Here is a 12593-nt window from a genome sequence, read left to right on the forward strand (position 1 = left end):
CCATCCCTTGCTCACCCCTGGAGCCCCAGCAGCGCTGTCCTCATCAAGGTGCCAGTTAGGGGAGGCTCATGGAGAGTGGAAGACGAGGTCTGAGCTGCTCCCAGCCTTGGCACCACCCCCTCAGCCAGTGTCTCGCAGTCTCCTGGGCCCTGGGCCGCACCGAGCGAGAGCCTCCAGCGGTGAAGAAATCCCGAGCCCAGAGCCGGAGCAGGTCCCTCCCAGGACGATTCAAATGACCCCCTGAGGTCCCCTCCCTCCACCAAGGCAAAGTCAAAGATCCAAATACCACGGACTTTAAAACTCGCCCGGCTCAGGCTGCCCAGAAGCACCCCGGGGACTCGGCCCGCCACCCACGCCCCCACCCCGCCCCGTCTTCCCCACCCAGCACCTGAACCGGGCGCCCCTCAGGGTCCCACGCATCTGGGCACCCACGAGGCTGCTTGTTCGGTTCCCGCCTCTCAGTTTCCAGGTGGGAAGCTGAGGCTCCCTGAGGGTGGGCGGGCAACGTGCCTTGACCAGGAGTACAGAGGCCAGAGGGCCAAGTGGACCCCCTCCCCGGGCGTGGGGTGGGCCACAGGGCAATGTCCCCTCCTCGCACCGCAAGCCATCGTGGGGGATTGCCCCTCACCTGCTGATGGACCTGGCGTCCAGGGGTGGGAGGGAGGTGCAGGGACCTGCCGGAGCCAAAGCCCCGCCCCGGAAGCCAGCGGGCACCGGGGCCTCACGGCCACCCTAACACTCACACCTGAGGCAGGTGTGGTCACCCTGTGACATTCACAGGGGAGGGAGCTGAGCCCAGAGAGGTCCCAGCGCCTGGCGCAGGGGGAGGCCCTGGCGAGTGGCCGCAGGACCGGGGCGGGGGTGCGGGTCACGGGTCCTTACGCCCACAGCATGAGGAGGCAGGGCTCCAGCACCGGCGCAGCTGGAGTGCGCCGCGTGGCCCCGGGCCAGCCCCTTCCCCTCTGCACTCCCCCTCCCCCTCCCCTGAGGTGCAGGAGTGGAGACCACCCCTCTCTGAGGCTGGAGAGCTCTGCTCCGGGGCCGCCCTGCAGCTCCCCGGGGCCGCCCTGCAGCTCCCCAGGGCCCGTCCGTCTCTGGACCTCTCTGAGCACCAGACCGGATGTCCGGGGGTCAGCCCCATGGGGACCCTCAGGGTGATCAGAAGACAAGGGCCACTGTGTGGGAAAGGACTGTGGCTCTGAGGCAGCTTGGCTGGCGACCCAGTTTCTCGAGGCGCGGGTAGGGGGATATCATGTCAGGTGGGACAAATTAAAACACATCGCCTTCCGCCCGGAAGGCGTCCTGCCGGCGGGGAGCCTGGTGCTGTCTCAGCCGCGCCGCCCGGTGCCGAGTCCGTCACGGGAACAGCACGCTCCTGGCCGGGGGGCCAGGGCGCCGCTGCAGCGGACCCCAGGCCCGTCGCTCAGCCTCAGCACCTCACGGCAGCCCCGTCCGCGTTCCGTCCTTGGCTGTGGTGGCCTGCGCTTTGCGATGACCCTCCCCGCTTCCTGGAGGAGCCGCCTGCTGAGGAGGTGACGGGCTGGTGAGCGCAGGTCCGCTCTCTCGTAACGTGGCCAGTGGTCTGCGACGGGGCTCGTGGTGGGAGTGATGGTGAGGACAGAGCCTCAGGGCTCGTTTCTTCCCCTGGATTGAGCTGTTCCACCCTCAGCGGACAGCGCTCCTGCAGCATCCCTGGAGGGGGCCCCGCAGCTCCGCGGGGCGCACCTCGCCGGGCGCGCGGTTACGTGGCTCTGTGGTTACCTCCCGGCCACTGGGAGGGACGCAGGCGCTGGCAGCAGGTGGGCCGGGAAACTGCCCTCAGGACATGACTTCTGAGACCGGCCCCAAAGGCTGGAGAGGCCGGTGGGGCGGGGCGGGGCAGGGGATGCTGAGACCGCAGCAGGTGGACCTGGGCGGAGGCAGGACTGATGGTCAGGGTGGGTCTCAGAGGTGGAGGCCGAGTGCTCCCAGCTGCTGTGCAGGGAGCCCGTAGCGGGGGCAGCTCGGGGCCCTCAGAGGGACGTCCTGGGCCGGCGGGCGTGGCAGTGTGACCAGAGAGGAGGACAGGTGTGCTGGGGGCACACCCTGGGGGTGGGATGGCTGTGAAGGGTGAGGACCAACCCCTGTGCCCCTCCCCTGGGGAAGATGGCAGCCCCTCCCGAGCCTCTGGGCTTGCCCATGGGCCGAGCAGCCCTCACGCCACGCCACAGGTGGGCACCGTCACTGGCGTCCTCTGCATGAGAGGGCTGACCCCAGGCCGGCCCCCTGGGTGTGCCCTCATCTGTGCCAGCTCCCAGCGTGTCTCCACCCCGCCTGCACCACCTGCTTCCCGGGAGGACCCCACTGCCCGTCTCACCCCAGCCAGCCGCACCCCTCGCCCCTTGCAGCCCAGCCTCTCCAGCCCGGCCCGGCCCCTTCTCTCTCCCCTCCTGCTCCAGGTTTTCTTTGCCTCCTAGGGAGCTTCAGCCTCGGCTTCAGAAAGACGCTCAGGTCACCTCCACACCTCCTCCGCCCGCCCGCCACCACCCACCTCCTCCCAGTCCCTCTCCCTGGGCTGGACCAGCTCCAGGGGTGCTCCCCCGGCTCTCGCCCTCCAGGTACAGAGGCCCCCCCCGCCCACCCTTCCCAGGCCTTCCGAGTGCCGTAGATAAGCCCACATCTGCACACGCCTGCTCGTGCCACGTGTACGGGCACGCTCGCCAGACTGGGGGACAGGGCCCGGCTCCCCGCCCTGCCTCCTAGCAGGCCTGCTCCCCGCCACCTCCCCCTCGCCTCCCAACCACCTTCGGGCTCCCAGCGCCCCCTTGTGGACAGCCGCAGGCTGGCATCACCCCCCTACTCTGGGCGGCGGCAGAACAGGGACCCTCTCCCAACCCCACACAGGGGCTTGGGGCGCGGGAAGCAGGCTCTGACGGCAAGAGGGCAGATGGAGGGGGAAAGGGGATGCCGCGCCCACTCAGAGGTGGCGAGATGTGGGGGGCCCACATTGAGGACATGACCTCAAAGGTCCCCGTCTAAGGGCAGCCATGAATCTGAACCTTAGGGTCGTCGTTCACACGTTATACAGCCTGCATTCTACCAAGTGCCCGCCGCGTGCCAAGACCCCGCCAGGAAGCGGGCTAGCAGCCCGGCCCACAGAGCGCCCGGTCTGGGGAGATAGATGCGTGACTGAGCCGTGCGGTCACCCAGCAGAGGGATGTGCGTGGCGTCTCATGGGGCCCGAAGGAGGGGTGCACCCCACCCAAGCCAGGGTTGTGGGGGGGACGCACCAGGCTAGGTGGGCTGCAGAGGTGGGGGGAGGGACAGCAGAAGTGGCCGAGGGTCACAAGATCCCATGGGGGGGTTCAGCAGGGACCATTCTGGGAGACCTGAGTGCAGGAGCTGCGGGAGTCTGAGCAGAGGACAGACGTGGTGGGTTGGGGAGAGGACTCTGGTGGCCTGGGGACAGTGCTGCCTGGGGAGGGGCCGTCGTGGGGTCCAGAGCAGGAGTAGGGGTGATGGGGTGGGGAAGAAGAGGCAGCCCTGTGGAAGCCAAGCTTCAGGAAGGGGGCAGCCTGCGGAAGGGGGGCGGCCTGGGGAAGGGGGCGGCCTGGGGAAGGGGGCGGCCTAGGGAGGGGGGCGGCCTGCAGAAGGGGGCGGCCTGGGGAAGGGGGCGGCCTGGGGAAGGGGGCGGCCTGCGGAAGGGGGCGGCCTGGGGAAGGGGGGCGGCCTGGGGAAGGGGGCGGCCTGGGGAGGGGGGCGGCCTGCAGAAGGGGGCGGCCTGGGGAAGGGGGGCGGCCTGGGGAAGGGGGCGGCCTGGGGAGGGGGGCGGCCTGCAGAAGGGGGCGGCCTGGGGAAGGGGGCGGCCTGCGGAAGGGGGCGGCCTGGGGAAGGGGGCGGCCTGCGGAAGGGGGCGGCCTGGGGAAGGGGGGGGACCTGCGGAAGGGGGCGGCCTGGGGAAGGGGGCAGCTGGGAATCAAGCCCGCCCTCCCCCACCCGCATGCAGGCCCCATCCTGGCCTCTACCAGACCTGCCCTGGAGTGCCCAGGACCAGGGTTGGGGCATTTCACCCCCAATCTGTGCTAACTCCTTCAGGCCAGGTGCTGGGTGCTTTTGGCCACGCTGCCTTGTTTGATTACTCCAGGGCCCTCGGGTTTTAGGGGGAGCACCCCCGGCATCCCGGTGCGCTCAGCTCCAGGCCTGGAGGGCTCGGGCCCAATGCCAGACAGCCTCACCTTTCAGTCACTCCCCACCAGCCAGCATGGCAGGCACCCTGAGCGCTCCTGATCGGACCCGAGGAACCGAGCCCAGAAGCAAGGCAGCTTCACAGAGAGCAGGGCCGGCCAGACCCAGGCCCCCAGGGACACATCCCTGCACCCAAGTCCTCCCAGGGGTGCCAGCAGGCCCCTGACGCCCGGCCCCACCCTGGGGGAAAGGGCCCTGACTGCGTCTGGGAGGAGTGACCCCAGCGGTACTCCAGCCCCTCGAAAGCCTCTGCCCCAGAGGCTGCAGGGCCAAGTGCCCCCACAAGGGCAGCTGAGCAGGTTCCAGAGGCACGGCCTTTGCCGGGACCACACAGGCGACAAGACTGCCCCGAGCCCAGGACTGGCCAACACCCCAGAGCAGCCTCATCCGCTGTCAGTGCCCACACTGCGCACTGCTGCTCAGGGGGCTCCGGCACCCGACACACCCTCTTGCTGAGTAGTAAGGGGACCGAGAGGGCCGGGTCTGGGCCGGCCAAGAGCCAGCCCACGGCGCTCTGCCGACAGGCAGCCCCACCAGCAGCCCTCAGCCCAGAGGCTCCCAGGCCCACAGCCACGTCCCCCACGCTGGGAAGCAGGCAATGCAAAGAGGGCCCGCCGGCCCCGGCACCCCACCCCACTCCGGGCCCCGGCCTCCAGTCAAGCCGGGCGGTCACCGGGCAGCCCCCGGGGGGAGCAGTGGCGAGAACTTGGAGCTGGACGGCGCCCATCCCCTTCCCAGGGCACTCACCGTGCCGCCTTGGACAGACTGTCTGGGCCTGGCCCCGGCCTGGGCCTGCGTGTCTGCCTTTGAAAATCGGGCGGTGGTGTCACCATCACAGGGGTGGAGACCAGAGCGCTGACTCCTGGTGAAGGAGCTCGAGGCCTGGAAGAAGAAGGGGTGCATGAGGGTGGCGAGCAAGCGGGGGCCCCGCGGGAACACTCGCCGTCACCAAGGGGGCGCCGCCCACCCTGGCCCCTCGCAAGCCAGCAGCTCTGCCCCTGCCCCGCTCTGGGCAGGGCCAGCTGGTCAGCCAGGCGGGGGTGGGGCCCATCATCGCCGTCACACGGGCGCCACGGGCACCACCCTCCAGAGACCAGGGTGGGCAGGGGCCACCGCGGGTGGCGTTTCCAGGCTGGCTTCTTCAGGTGCCTTTCACAGAACATCCCTCGGGTCAAAAAACTTGAGAAATTCCGCACTCTGCCCCACCGTAAGGCGCGAGTGCGGGATGTATGGAAGCAGCGCTCCCCAGGCTTAGCGAGCTCTTTTTCTTCTAGCCAGGCTGTTAACATCCCGAGACAGGTTTTCTGAGAAGCCCACGGGGAGATGCTTCCAACACGTGCCTCCGAGCACTCGAAGGGCGTGCCCTGCCCAGCTCCGGGCCACCTCGTCCCCGCCCCGGCCCGCCCCGCCTCCTCCCACACCCGTCCTCCGGCTCTCTCCCCTGCTCAGGGGCAGAAAGTCATTCAACTAATAAAGAGCTTATACCTGTGTGCATGAGTGGGTCAGAACCGGACGCTCACAAAGCGGGTTTTCCAGAAAAGCAGAAGCTGGCGGCCTTCCATCAGCTGGTACCGGGCGGGAAAAGGTGCGAACAATTTCAATAATGATGGAAGGGGAAACACGGGGAGGCCTGAGAAACCCTTCGACAGCAGTTTGTGCTCTTCACCCAGCGCCTCTGCGCCCAGAAGTCGTCTCCATGTTGTGAACGGGGCTCAGGAGAGGCCTGAGGGACAGGCAGACCTCCGACCGCGGGGCTCGGCCAGGCCTCGCTCTGCGCCAGGTCCCCCGCCGTGGACGCCGAGCTGGCCTCCAGGGAAGCCGGGAGGGCAACACGTGACAAGTGATCGCGCGATGGGGCAGCCGGTGCCTGCTCCCGTATCTTGTCGTCCTGAATTGAACCCTGAGCAGGTGCCAGGCTTGCGGGCTGAGGGTGGCACTCCTGTCCCCTGGCCGCCTGGGCCCGGGACGCCCCACCACTACCCGCCTGTGGCCTCCTTTCCTGCACTTGTGGGTTTGTTCGAGTGTTTACTTGCGTGATTGTTAATCACGACATGAACACCTTTCACCCCAAACCTTGCGGGCCCTCTCGAACCCCCTCCCCGCCTTCCTCCCCACCAGACAGACGCCAGCCTTCGCCATGCGCTCATCTGCTCCCTTCGGTTTCTGTGAAGAGTTTATCAGTCCAAAGGCGTGCTGAGGCCAGCGGCCATGCTGTCTGCCGCCCACGGCAAGCTCTGGCTGCGCTCGTCTCCGGCTGGGTGACGTCGCTGTTGCGGCCCCGGGGCCCTGCGTGCCTCCTGCTTTTTGCACACATCACGTACCCATTCCAGAGCCTCGCAGGCATCAGGGCGTGTGGATGTTCACCTTTACAACGTGAGCCCGACGTGCCCCGTCTGCGGCAGGGAGGGACCAGCCCTGGGGATGCCGTCCACACCTCCCGCAGGCGGAGGGGATCAGGGTGGGGTTGGTACCACCAGACTGGCCGCTGAGAGGCAGGAACGGCCAGAATCCCGCAGGCAGGGCTGGCCCCTGGCACCGGGCCAGCAGCCCAAGGGCTCCGTCAGTCACACCGACCCGGGGCCGCGCAGCGCTGCCCCCGCTGGCCTCCTGTCCCTCCCAGACTGACAAAGGGCCACACTGCAAGGCGCTGTCCCGAGGCCCAGACAGAGCTGCATCTGAAACGGCAGAAAGAGACAGGTGGAGTGACTTCTGGTGGTGTTTTCTTAGCCCGGCACAGCCGAGCTACTGTCAATTCCAACGTGTAAGTGACACAGAAATGACTGGCGAGCTATTTGCACTTTCTTCCCACCCGGTCACCGTCAGCATCAGGGGTGTGCGGGACACCGCAGCGCCTCTCATCCAGACGGCCGCCTGGGCGGGGGCTGCGGCCTCAGGCAGGCAGAGCGCCCGAGGGGGAACATCCGCCCCTCGGCCGCCGGGGGCGATGGCTAAGAACGAGAGAAACGGCAAACGCACTTTTTAAAAACAGAAGCCGATGGGCAGCGCAGGGAGTGACCAGGAAAGGGGGTGTTTTGTGCCCAGCTTTCGTGGCCAGGCCTCCCCAGGGCGGGCAGAGGGGGCAGGACTGATTTTTCAAGCATTTAAGTGACGGAGATGCTTCATGCTGATCAGAGGAAGGGCGTGGCTGCCCCCTGCTGGACACTCCGCTCCCGCGCCCACCTCCTGGGCGGCGGAGTCCTGGCACCCAGCGGGCACGGCGGGCATTTCTGCGGGAGAGGCGCTTCCACGCCCGGGGGGGCTCAGAAGGACGGGAGCCAGCGGTGAAGGGGGCAGCCGTGGGTCCGTCCCAGGGGCGTAACGTCCAGCGCGGAGACCATCCTCAGTAACGCTATGGTGTATGTTCAAAAGTTGCCAAGAGCATAGGTCTTAAAAATTCTCATCACGAGAAAATAAAAATGTTGTAACCACGTACAGAGACAGGCGTTCTCCAGTAGGTACGGATAGTGAGTAACCACACCGCACACCCCAAACTAACATGAAGGTCCGGGCCAGTTACACGCCCATTGTCAACCAGGAGCTCGAGCTGCTTGGACCCAGGTTACCAGCAGCATCAGAAGCGGAGCTGGGTACGGGCTGAGGCCAGCCAGGCCGGGATAACTTAAGGGGACGCAAGACACTCAGGGATCCAGAGGGCTTTTTTAACATTCCACGTAGTTTTAGAAATCAAATGAATGCAGAAATACCCAGGACGAATGAAATAGGAAACAAATGTAGGCTCGGACCCTCGGCTCCCCTGCGCCCAGCCCTGCAGGCGGTGGGGCCCCTCCTGGCTCCGGGGAGACCAGCGTAAGCGGCCAGGGCTCTCCGGCTGCCAGAGGTTCTTCCTGCAAGAAGGCAGCGCACTCACCTGCTCGGGCGGCCAGACCCGAGGCCAGAGGCGGCTGGCTCCGGCCACGGCAGTTTAGTTTCGCGGTTTCTGCCAGCGTGGTTTCGGTGATGTCTCTTCCTGGGATGCAGATGCTCACCCTCCCTGTGCCCTTTCCTCGGTCTGCAGAGAGAGCTCTCTCCAGGGTCTCTCCTTCCTTTTTATTTTTTCAATCATTTTACTTCTGGGGGGTGTGATTAGGTTTAGTCACTTCCTTATTTTAGAGGAGGTGCTGGGCCTCGAACCCAGGGCCTCAGGCACGCTGAGCACGTGCTCTGCCGCTGAGCTGTATGCTTCCCCACCTCCTCCCCAGTCTCACCAGGACCCCAGCCCTGTCGGATCAGGGCCCCCTCGTGACCTCATTTAACCTCAGTTACCTGCTGCCAGGCCCCCATCTCCACCACGGTCACGTAGAGGGTAGGGCTTCAGTGCATTGTTGCGGGACACAGTTCTGTCCACAGCAGTGGGGTACAGACACACAGCAAGCGAAGGCTCCTGCTACCTTCCCGCTCCTCCCGGCTCTCTGGATGCCTGGGGGAGACTTTATAGACCGGCAGCTCGACCCCAGAACCTGCCTGGCACCCTCCAACGTTTGGCAAGGACGTGGATAAGCGTGGGTCCGGTAGCACGCCAGCTCCACCTGTCTGCAGCATCCTCAGCATCCCCACAGCTCAGACCAGGGTCCCCGGGCCCTCCTCAGCAGCCAGGCCAGGGGGCCACCGGCTCTGCCACCTCCCAGCCCACAGGGTCTCCTGGCTTCAGAGTTGACAGTGGTGGGGGGCAAGAGGCCCCTCCCCCAAAGGCTCTTTCTGCTCCCACGAGGGTCCCAATGGCTGGCGCAACTAATCTCCGTGACTCCCCGTAGAGGGGCCCATGGTCACCCAGTAGGAAACCCTGGACAGCCCGGGCCACGCAGACCGGCAGCCGCCGTCCGTGGCCATCCAGGCCCTGCCCAGCAGGCCAGCCCGCCACGGGGACGGAACAGGGACCTTGGTTTCTCTGGGCACCTCCAGCTCCAGCCAAACAGAAGTGATTTCTTGGGAGAGTTTGCAAGAGGGTCTAGGCTCCTTTTCCCACACAAGTGGCCTGGGGGCGCCGGGGGAGGACGGCCGGTTTGCCCTTTCTCTCCGAGGGGCACGGTCAGCACTGGCTCGGGGGGGCTGCCCCAAAACAGCGCCCCTCACTCCATTCCCCACGCTGACCGTCGGCTTCTCTCCCTCTCTTTTGAGCGCTTTCCCCAAAGAACTGAAAAGGCCTTCAAACCAAAACGTCTGCGCAAGTGCTCACAGCAGCCGAAGTGCGGGACAGCCCCCGCGCCCCCGCTGACGAGCGGTGAGCCAGACGCGGGCCGTCCACACTGGGGGCTCTCGCTCGGCCCTGGAAGGGACGCCCTTCCCCAGGTCCCAAGGATGCGCCTCAAAAACACGGTGACACTAGAGGCCCCACAGCGTCCGGCTCCGGTTACGTCAAGTCCTCAGCAGGAGTAAATCCAGAGACGGAGGGAGCGGCGGTCTGGGGCCAGGGCGGGCGTGACCGTTTCACGGGCGCAGGACGTCCTCTTGCGGTGACGAAGTGGTTCGGAACGAGCGACACGGCGAGTGCGCTAACTGCCGCCGGGTTACGTGCTTGCAAGGCGGATTCTGTGTTGTGACTTCCACTCACTTTTCCCTAAGTGCGCGCTGGCCCGGCTGCGGCCCTGGGGAGCTGCGGGCTTTCCCGGGGGCTCGGGTCTCGCCATGCACCCCTCGTGCCCCAGAAACAAGGGACACAAGCTTGTTCCTTCCTCAGACGTGTGGGCGCGAGGCTGCGCCCCGGCCCTGGGGAGGTCTCAGGGACTCGGGGCAGCGGCTATACCACGCGGCCCAAGCCACCGAGCTCCTCCCCCCGAGGGCGGGGTCTCCGTCACCTCCGTGAAGGTGGGCCGGCTGTGGTGGCTCGTCCAGCGGGAGCCGGGGAGGGGCCGGCGGGGAGACACTTGTCGGAGGCCATCGGCTCGCTGGAGTGGAATGTGGCCGCCGCGCCTGGAGAAGCCCAGCCCCGCGGAGAGACCCGCTCTGGTCGGCAGCGCCCGGAGCCCCGCCCTCAGCCCCCGTGACGGTCCGGCCTCAGGCCGCCTCCCTCACGGGCACGTCCCTGCAGGGCCCAGACTACACGGAGCAGAGGCGAAGCCACCCTGCTGCCCCCAGCCCAAATCCCTGAGCGCCAGGACCTCCGTGAGCATGAGACGACCGCGACGGCTTCCCCCCACTCAGTTAGGGCTGAGGGGCGCGTTCCTGAGAGGCAGACAACCGGACCGCCAGTAAGGCTCTTCACCGAGTGACGGCGTCCGATGTCCTCCAGTCTGAACAACGTCAAGTTGACATCGTTTCTGTGTAAAACCTCATGTCTTGCAAACATCTGCGCTCGCCCGTGCGAAGGCCAGGGTTCTCAGGAAGCACGGAACCGGCTGGGAATCTCTGCTGGACAGAAGTTTCCACTGAGAGGGGCAGAAACAGGACCCAGAGCAGCTTCTCCCAGAGAGGCAGGTGCCAGCAGGGCCGGGGCAGCTTCAGGCTGGGCCCAGAGACCAAGGAGAGGTGGTCGGGGGTCTCCGTCTCTCTGTCTCTCTCTGGCGGCCTCTCCCCTCCTTCTGCAGGCGAACCTTCTCCACGTGGCCAGGGGAAGGAGGCGTTGCGGGCTGACACCGACCTGTGACATCAGCAACCCAGATGGAAACTCCCCCTTCAGTGTGGACTCGCACCCACACGCACACGCACACTCATGCACATGCACACGTAGGCACACACGCACACGACACACGCACACGCCGGGTTTTGCAGCCTCCCACACACGTCTTGGCTGCTGCCCGCGTCCCGCCCTCCGCCGTGGTCCTGGCTCCCGCCGGCTGCAGGGGGGTTTACAAGCCTGGGCGGACGGCAGAATTATCACTTCCTAACAAGCTCCTCTCTGAGGCAGGCAACAGACCTTCTTAAAAGGCATCTAGCGGAGGGAAATATTTGCACTGAAGTATAAAAGTTGCTGCTCCAAGGAGCATCTTTAATTCTCTCTTTGAAGCTGGAAAGTGCCTTGGGAGGGCGCGGGGGCTGCGGGCTTGCTTCTCACGCCCGGCTGCGTCATCCTCCTCCAGGAGGAGCCCGAGGGGGTGGCACCCTGTCCTGGACCCGAAGGCTGACCACCCCCAGGCCTCCTCAAGGCGTTCTGGCCGAGGACCACCCACACCCACCAACCGCGAAGCCGCCCTCCAGCTCTGCGGACGGGGACGTGGCTCCCTGGCCACCCCTTCTGCCTCTCGCCCCAGCCAGCCGCTTTACCCATTCCACAGACGTTTACTGAGCATCTTCTGTGCACCAGACGTGTGCATCCACCAACAGAAACGTGCCTTCAGGTTGGAACATATAAACCAGTTAATTTTCCCGTGGCCTTAAATCAAGCAGCAGGTGCTGCAGGGACGGTAGTCCGGGGAGGGGGCTCTGCCCTTCATAAGAGAGATTTTTACACAAAACTGGGAAACCTCCTGTGCTATCTTCTGCCAAAACCGGATTCCCACTTCCTTTCCCCGAGCGCTTCGTCTAATCGGGGTCCCCTGCCGTCGGCGCTGGAGCACTCCTGTCCACGCACCCGCTGTGGGTGAGGGGCAGCGCCTCCCACCCTGTGACAACCGGTGGTGTCTCCAGGCTCCACCCCGTGTCCCCTGGGAGGCCGTGCCCCGCCCGTCCAGCACCGCTGACCTCGAGCAAACGCCTCTCCCAGACTCGGTGCTTCTGCACCTCCCTCGGCTGCCCCTGCACGTGGGGAAGGCCTCCGTCGATCGTCCGGCTGAGGACCCCGGGCCCAGAGACCCCGAGTCTTCACGGGGACGTCCTCCCACCGTCCTGATGGGACCCTGTCGTGCCTGACACGTTTCCACAGCCTCCTCCCCCAGACTCGGTTTGAATGGATTTCCTGGGAGGGCAGGCCTAGCCCGGAGCCTTTCATCTGGAGTCTAAACCGCCAAGGGGCGTCGCCACCAGAGAGACAGCCGCTGACTCGCCAGGAGCCTGACTGCTTCAAGGGAGGCGGAGGGGCCGGGCGGCGCAGGCTCACTTGTCACGCACCAGGTCCCCGACGAGCTCTCGTCCCCAGGAGATGGCACGCTGGGCCCCAGGCTCCCTTCCCCGTCTCGGGGGGATTCCCTCACATCCAACTACACGAGGTTCTGGAAGCATCCAGAACCTTCCAGAACCCGGCCCAGATTCTTCCAACAGGGAGAGCTGACCTTCGCTCTTCTGTGAAGTGTCAGAGGGGAAAAGTTACCTCCCCTCAAGGGCTTTATAAAAATCAGCAATTATTTAATTCTCAGCAACGGGAAAGGAGAAAGGGAGGCGCCCGGTGACTTTTCTTTTTAAAATGAAGTCAGGTTGGGGAGGGCGCAGCTCAGTGGTGAGCGCGGGCTTAGCGCGCACGAGGTCCTGGGTTCCGTCCCCAGTGCCTCCATGGGAAAAAA

The 12593-nt window shown here is 65.8% G+C and overlaps 1 long non-coding RNA gene across 1 annotated transcript in view; it reads right to left on the minus strand.

Moving 5' to 3' along the window:
• Window positions 1–1100: 1100 nt before the first annotated feature.
• The window catches only part of LOC140696201 (uncharacterized), a 33050-nt gene continuing 21557 nt past the window's right edge, over window positions 1101–12593 (minus strand). The window contains exons 2-4 of the long non-coding RNA XR_012072369.1: window positions 5710–6899; window positions 4972–5106; window positions 1101–1909 (exon numbers count right to left, since the gene is read on the minus strand). This is a non-coding gene — a long non-coding RNA (uncharacterized lncRNA). The remainder of the gene's footprint in view (window positions 1910–4971; window positions 5107–5709; window positions 6900–12593) is intronic.

This window comes from Vicugna pacos, chromosome 4, assembly GCF_048564905.1.
Source record: "Vicugna pacos chromosome 4, VicPac4, whole genome shotgun sequence".
NCBI classification, from domain to species: domain Eukaryota; kingdom Metazoa; phylum Chordata; class Mammalia; order Artiodactyla; family Camelidae; genus Vicugna; species Vicugna pacos.